Here is a 7,661-nt window from a genome sequence, read left to right as displayed (position 1 = left end):
ACTTAATTTCGAATATTAATGTTTAAAATGGAAACAAGGTGCTTTTTTAGACAAAGGATTAGACAATGTTAAGTTAAATCAAGATAAAATAAAATAAAATAAAACTTAAAAGTAAAGCAAAATGAGCACTAATCCTTTTTAAACAACATTGAGGTGAAAAAAATCATCAAATATCCCAAGCTTAGGATTTTGTACGCAACCGCACGTTTGCCTACATTAGACTCACCAGGCGCTCGAATCAAAATAGGTTGGAGGTTAAATCAAATACGAAGTTGAAAAGCATTTAATAACAACAACGTTCAAAGATCCAGTTAGTAGTTGTTGAAACTCATCAACGATACCAGGCTTATAGTTTGGCACGCCAGACGCACTTTCGTGAACACAAAACTCACCCGATGCGCTCGAATCATATCCAGTTGTATGATCAAATCAATTCCGAAATTAAAGCGCATTCATCAAACAAAATTTCACAAAATACGGCTACGGTAAACTTGCCAAGTCAGTAGAAAAACCATGGTGTTTCGAATAATTTTACTTTTTATAAACAGTAAATTTACAGAAAATTATCATATCATTTGTTTTTTGTTTATGTCACACACAAACTACTGACGACTGGGTGGTTTAAACATTGGAGACGAAACGTCCACCAACAGTGGCATCGAGCCAGTAGTTTTTTACTCATCAAAGATACCAGGCTTATATTGTAGTGGTGGTGTGACGCATATACTACACGGAAGTTCTCCAAAACGAAATTATCAATTCTTCTACATTCAGGTCCGTACGCTCCACAGAGAGTCAAATTGTAAACAAGCATATCACTGCCACTACCCAGCTTAAAGCCTCTTCCGAAAATTTGAAAGTCCCAACTATGTACTGGTTACCTAAATTACACAAACAACCATTTGAATTTCGTTTCATCTTTTTAGATAAAATACGTGCTTTTGATGGTCCTTATAATTCTGTTGACAGTTATGATTTTTCTACTCTCTACACTACGCTTCCACACAATCTTATCAAGAAAAAGTTTTCATATTTAATTAAATGGTCTTTTGAAAAATCTCATTGCAAATTTATTTGCTGTAACTCATGTAAAGCCTTTTTATGTAACGAAAAAGGAAAGTATGCTAGATACACTTACTGGAAATGTGAAGATATGATTGAAGCTTTAAATTTTCTTCTGGACAACATATATGTACGTTTCGGCGATAAATGGTAGTAGGTATTCCCATGGGCCCTAATTGCGCCCCTTTAATAGCAGATTTATTCCTGAATTGCTATGAATCAGTTTATGGACAAAATCAGTAAAGACACGTCATTGTTACATTTAGTTGACACATTCAACAATACCTTCCGTTATCTTGATGATATTTTTTTCATTAAATAATCCAGAATTCTCTAAATATACTACTGAAATTTACCCAAGGAACTTACTTTAAATAAATCTAACATAAACAGCAGTAGTTGTCCTTTTCTAGATTTAGACATTTCAATTTCTAAAGGGAAACTCAATACAACAATTTACGACAAAAGAGACGATTTTTCATTCCCTATTGTTAATTTTCCTTTTTAGACGGCGATGATCATTTAGCTCCATCATACGGTTGTCTATATATCCCAACTCGTTCGTTATGCCCGTGTGTGTAGTGTTGTCATAGATTTTAACGAACGTAATCAATGTATCACTGGTAAATTATTAAGTCAGGGATTTCGTTACCATAAATTACTTAAGATATTTACTAAATACTTTCATAGATACAAATACTTGATTAGTAAATTTGGCTGTACCTAAACTTATTAAAAATGGTATTTCACATCCTAAATTTTACGGAAATATTGTACTCAAAGCGCAGAAATCACTATGTGATCCGTGTAAACTTATCGAACCTGTAAACAAACTTATATGTAAAGGCTATCTTATTAATGTTGTAATGAGATCTTTGAATGTTGTTTTCATTGGCACTAACATCGATTTTGTCATCAACAAATTAAAACTTAACTAAATTTGTTTTCTTTTCGAAAGTTTTTTTGGGATTTATATATACACATTCACGTTTATTTCTATTTAGAAATTGTTTTATCTATACATAACATCATACATATTTATTATTAGGTTAAATCCTAACTATCGTACTGCCTGTCGATACTTTTATTTTGGCATTGCACAAGTCTTCTTTGACTGTCCATGGCGTTAAAACACTAAATCCATGCCTGGGATGTGTTTTAATTGATTTTAGTCGCTGATGCATGATTTTTTATGAGTAATTGTTTTTGGCTTTTAACTAGCTTTCAGTAACTGCGAGTACTCTCAAATCGTACTTTCGTGTTAATTTGACCTGTTGACACAATTTGTAATGCATTTCTGTAATTCAATGTTTACTTATTTTATGTTATATCTCGTCTTACTATTTTTAATGTGTACCACCTTTGATTAGTATTTAGTATGATGAACAAATTTACACTTCTGTACTCGTACTATGAATAACAAATTTATTTTGTAAAAAATGTTTCTGTACTCCTAACAGTTACAGTTTCTTGTATATTCCTCCATTAATTGTGGAGCACTACCCATAGGGTATAATTGTAGCAACTATATACACCTTAGAACATAAGTAAGCATTTAATTATGTACAGATGACTGAATTTAGGCAATAATAATTACTATAAATTAATATTATAACTAATTCATAGGATTGTCATCATGAATTTTTAAAAATAATATTCATAATGTGCTGAAGTGTAAGAATAAGTTAAGTAAGAACTGGATATATTTACATATAAGAATTTAGAATTTAAGTGGTCTTAAATTAAACTTTCTTATAATTGTTAGTTAAAGGTGCTATACGTACATCAGAATTTATAATGAGAAGGTTATTTTATAGGACTTATGTAAAAGGGTTGGGGTTTAGAACAATTCATCATATATACATAAGTTTACCTTCACAGTTTAAGGTTACCTTATTTCGGATCTTATCATTATTCTTTAAAGGTAACTGGATATCTTAAAACTTTGCAAAATTTTTGTTTTTTTGTTTTTTTTTATTTAATTTTGGTCCTAATACGTCATAAAATAGTAAGATGGAAAAGTTGGGAACTATTTTATTTTAAAAAAGTTTATTTATACTGTACTTGTGTTCAAGTTTTTAATCCTTTTTGTGCGCAGCATGTGCATCTCGTAGCACATATTTCTAGCCAGAGTTTCAATGCTTTCATACACAGTTGAGTAACAGTTTATGTCCTTGCTAGTACAGTCCATTATGAGCTGCAGTAAATTCCCTTCTTGTATGATCTTCTTGTATGTTGAGGTATCGATTTCATCCATTGTCTGTTCTATTTTTGAGCAATATTTAGATCTTATTTGCTCCAATTCTTTGCAGCGTAGAATAAAATGTTCCAGATCTTCATTTTCCTGTTCACAGATTGTACATATCGGGTTAACTTTCGGATCGAACTTAGCTCTTTTGGCTTGTAATATGTACGTTTGAGTACTTATTCTTGCTTTTATTTCTCCTGCCTTTACATCTTTACTATTGTTTTTTACGCTTTTCCATATATTGTGTGCTTCATTTAATGGATTGTTCTGTATCTCTATGTATTTAAGTGATGTTTTTTCCATTTTTTCATAGTGACATTCATTTTTCCAGTATTCCTTGATCTTTATTCCTACTAGTCTTTTCCATTCGATTTTCTTAAGTGGTTTTTCTATGTAGTAACTACTAGATTTCAAATTGTATTTTGATAGAGTTTTTTCCACTCTGTTGATAAAGTCTTTTCCTCTTTGGTCTGAGAATGCTATTTGTCGACGCAGAATTTCACATTCTATGGTTCCTGAATTTCGAACAATATTCATGAAGAAGGTAAGTAGATTTTTGTCTAATGTGATGGCAATAGGTTCTGCTCCTACCAGGGTATAGACAGCCATATTTGCTGTATTATTTGGAAGCCCTAGAATTTGTCGGAGGATTTTTCTCTCTGCCAGTTCTAGCATATCCTTTTCTTTGGCAAGTAAGTTCATCACCTCAAGTCCGTAGATGCTTCTTGGTACTGCATATGTTCTCCATAGCTTGTATGCGACCATGGGTGAGAATCCCCTTCTGACATGTAAACCGGCTCCGAGAAGGCTGTATATTGTTGCCCTGCCGGTTCTTATTCTTTCAGAGATATTTGCCCGGTTTTGCTCGTTTCTTTTGATACCTAGATGTTTGGTTTCATTGGTTATATTGATGTCATTGTCTTCGAATTGCAGTGTTGTTATGTTTGAGCCTTTTGCATTATATAAAACCGCTTCAGATTTAGTTGGATTGATTTTAACTAGATCTCTGCTTGTGTGGTGCTGTACTATGTCTAATATTCCTTGTGCGTCTGCAGTACTATTTGCCAGGACAGCAATGTCATCGGCACATGTGGCAACAAAATTATTATATTCAAATTTACCAGTGTACGTTACTTTATTTAACGCCATTTTGTTCTAGGTTAAAGTTGTCTTTTTGACATTGAAACATCTTTTTTATTTATATTGTGTCATAGATCAAACTTATTCGTTCAGTGTATATTTACTTGCTTTTGTTTATATGTCTTTTTGATCGAGTTAAGCCATTTCAATTGATATTCTATAGTGTGTATTTTTATGTTGTAATGTTACACTACTGTTTCAGGTTAGGGCGAAAAAAACCCGCTGCATTTGTTTGCACCTGTCCTAAGTCAGGAGCCTGTTGTTCAGTGGTTGTCGTTTGTTGATGTGGTTCTTAAGTGTTTCTCGTTTCTCGTTTTTTATATAGATTAGACCATTGGTTTTACACTAGTCATTTTGGGGCCCTTTATAGCTTGCTGTTCGGTGTGAGCCAAGGCTCCATGTTGAAGGCCGTACTTTGACCTATAATTGTTTACTTTTTATACATTGTGACTTGGATAGAGAGTTGTCTCATTGGCACTCATACCACATCATGATATATTAAAACTTTCAAAGACGTGACTTTAAATTTACCATTAAGGACTGTTGTTGTAATCACTTCCTTATAAGAAATAACCCTGTTTTAAAATATAATGGGATAAAAAACAAAATGCCTTGTTATATATAATAACTAACTGATGAAGGAAGAGGAGATCAAACAAATCGTCTACTTCTTTTTAAGTACCTTTAGAGAGTTTTATTTCTACTATAAAAGTAAAAGATAACAAGCGAGCAATCAATAACAAAAAATCAAAGATAGACCGACCTCACTACATAAAACCTAGATAATAATAGGCAACAAGCAGTCTAAAAACCTAAAACAAGATCCCACTAAATATCTGTTGTTAACTCAGGTGTTCCACAATGGTTAGTTGCTCTTGTATTACTAGTAGCACCTGTCGTGAAGATAATGGCTTAAAATCGGCGACAGGTCGGATTGATTTTAATGAGGGAGGAAAGGAGAATTGTGGCTTTGATAAGTTGAACACATCCGTGGTAATATCTAACAAAGATATTCCATAAATGCCAATTAAACCGTAATAACAGGCCGTAACTCTTTCGAAAAGATGACACCAACTTTATCTTTAAGAAGCAATGGATCAAAAGCTTCCTTGTCAAAAGCAACCCTCTTTCAAGCAAATTTGATTATGCCAGCCATGGATCCATATTCAGTGAACTTCACTTGTTACTTCATTAAAGTAGAAAATTAATAATGGAAAAATTAAATCATTTCTTTTGTTGAAAAATTTATTTCTCACCCGAACCTAACTGCCAATTTCTAGATGCAAAGTAAAAATATAAAACTAACTCTACCATGTCTCTGGTATTTTTTTATTCCAAGTTTAATTGGACGAACATTTTTGACATCATCTATATAGCAGACAACAAATTAAAAGATGATGCTAGCTTCTTTTCTTACATATAGAGACTTCCTGTGTGAAGTCTGCCTTATAGCAATAAAGGAATAAGTAAGCTAAAGGAGGAATGAAGTTTGTTCTGCTGTTTAAAAACACGTAGACAGTATTGCGTCAAAATATGAAGTATCCTGATGATTTTAGTTTCAAAGAACTATTAGTTTAAATCAGAGTGTTTTTTTAAGAATGCTTTGTCCGTTCCTAAAACATAGTAGCTGCATCAACATAAGCAATGCTTTTCTTTGATACAATCTGGACTCATTTTTGTAACATGTCTTAAATTAGAATAAGGAATAATACTGTAAAAGATTGGTTAGCAAAATATTCTTATACTGTGGCACTCGGAGAGGAACTTGGTTCGTATATTCTCTCACAGGTCTTTGTGTATTTTCTGATTCACGCCGCCTTTAGTCTTTTAGCCCTGTTTTAATTGTTGGTAAATAAGATATTAGTCATTTGGAGGTTCACTGGACCTTTTGTCATCTTATCAATATAACGTTGTTTGAAAGGATAATTTTGTTTAATTTTGATATAAAGTTGGGTGTAGAAAGATCCAGTTTAACTTCCAAAGGAACATTCTTCACACAAGGTCACTGCAAATAATTAATTATCGTATCAAGCGGTTTATATAATATTATTTACACACTATAACGATACTGTATAGGGCTTTGTCATTGGATAACGATACTGTATAGGGCTTTGTCATTGGATAACGATACTGTATAGGGCTTTGTCATTGGTTAACGATACTGTATAGGGCTTTGTCATTGGATAACGATACTGTATAGGGCTTTGTCATGGGATAACGATACTGTATAGGGCTTTGTCATTGGATAACGATACTGTATAGGGCTTTGTCATTGGATAACGATACTGTATAGGGCTTTGTCATTGGTTAACGATACTGTATAGGGCTTTGTCATTGGATAACGATACTGTATAGGGCTTTGTCATGGGATAACGATACTGTATAGGGCTTTGTCATTGGGTAACGTTACTGTATAGATCTTTGTCATTGGATAACGATACTGTACAGGGCTTTGTCATTGGATAACGATACTGTATAGGGCTTTGTCATTGGATAACGATACTGTATAGGGCTTTGTCATTGGATAACGATACTGTATAGGGCTTTGTCATTGGGACCAACATATTTGCTATCGAATTATGACAGGTGTTAAACAACGTTTGGTTCATTTTGATTCTGAGTTATTTTAATTACCATACATATGACACCAATCCGAAAAAAACATATTCCATCTTTTCTTCGCGTCTTGTCCATAGTGTAGTTATCCTCGACAAAATTGTTTGGTACTATTGAAGGATTTAGGATCATGCTGCTTTAACACTTTAAAAAATTTGACACATATATTTAACTAGATTCAGTTATAACTTAGCCAGTCGGGTTGTCTACGGGGCAATATTGAGGTTTAAACTGGTACTCTTTAATATTGCGATCCGGCAACATGTGCATGTAGTTCAATTATTTAAAACAGACTGATATGAAAATCAAAGAGGAATTTGGTATTTTAGTTTGACTTACACCCGGTTGTCACTATCAAAGTTAACTTTGTCAAAGTTTTGTTTTAACAGCTAAACTTGACCCAAGTCATCTGTTGTCACTGTCAAAGTTTTTCATCAAGAAAAAAGTGCACTGTGATTGGATAATTCACGTCCAAGTTCATCCAAGTTTCCAGAAAAGTAGGAAGAATTCCATCCAAGTCCGTCAAATTTTTAATCAAAGTTTTCTTTGACGGATGCCACAATAAAAAAATCCATCAAAAACTTTGATTAAGAAA

Source organism: Mytilus californianus, unplaced genomic scaffold (assembly GCF_021869535.1).
Source record: "Mytilus californianus isolate M0D057914Y unplaced genomic scaffold, xbMytCali1.0.p SCAF_1, whole genome shotgun sequence".
NCBI lineage: Eukaryota > Metazoa > Mollusca > Bivalvia > Mytilida > Mytilidae > Mytilus > Mytilus californianus.
Note: the sequence above shows the minus strand (reverse complement) of the source record.